This window comes from Octopus bimaculoides, chromosome 13 (genome assembly GCF_001194135.2).
Source record: "Octopus bimaculoides isolate UCB-OBI-ISO-001 chromosome 13, ASM119413v2, whole genome shotgun sequence".
NCBI classification, from domain to species: Eukaryota; Metazoa; Mollusca; class Cephalopoda; order Octopoda; family Octopodidae; genus Octopus; species Octopus bimaculoides.
In genome coordinates, this window is record NC_068993.1 from 18095345 (window position 1) to 18096072 (window position 728).

The 728-nt window shown below is 43.3% G+C and overlaps 1 protein-coding gene across 1 annotated transcript in view; it reads right to left on the bottom strand.

The window, feature by feature from the left end:
* Positions 1-728, bottom strand: part of LOC106879251 (synaptojanin-1) — a 124060-nt gene that overhangs the window by 78602 nt on the left and 44730 nt on the right. The window lies entirely within an intron of this gene.

Here is a 728-nt window from a genome sequence, read left to right on the forward strand (position 1 = left end):
ATATATATATATATATATATATATATATATATAATCATCATTTTAGCATCCACTTTTCCATGTCTGTTTGGGTCAGATGGAATTCTGTGGAGTCAGATTTTCTATAGCTGGATGCTCTTTCTATCACCAACCCTCACCTGGTTCCAAGTAAGGAAATAATTCCCCATAACTAGACATGTTTTCAGAAGGTTAGGAACAAAGGACACTGATTGTATGACAGTAACATTTGTTTCCACCTATCACACAATGTCAAGGTAAGGAGATAGGAACACCCACACCCACACATATACATACGCACACTCATATGCATATGTGCACACACACACACACACAACAGGCTTCTTTTAGTCTTCATCTCCCAAATGCACTCACAAGGCTTTGGTCGACCCAGGGCTACAGAAGAAGACATTTACCCAAGATGCCACACTGAAGGATTGAACCCAGCTCCATGAGGTTGAGGAGCAAACTTCTTACCACATAGCTATACCTGCATCATGGTCGATGCCAGCTCTTCTGGTTCCTGTGCCGGTGGCACGTAAAAAGCATCCACTACACTCTCAGAGTGGTTGGCGTTAGGAAGGGCATCCCACTGTAGAAACACTGCCACATCAGATTGGGGCTTGGTGCAGCCTCCTAGCTTCCCAGACCCCAGTCGAACCGTCCAACCCTTGCCAGCATGAAAAACAGACGTTAAACGATGATGATGATGATGATGATATATATATATA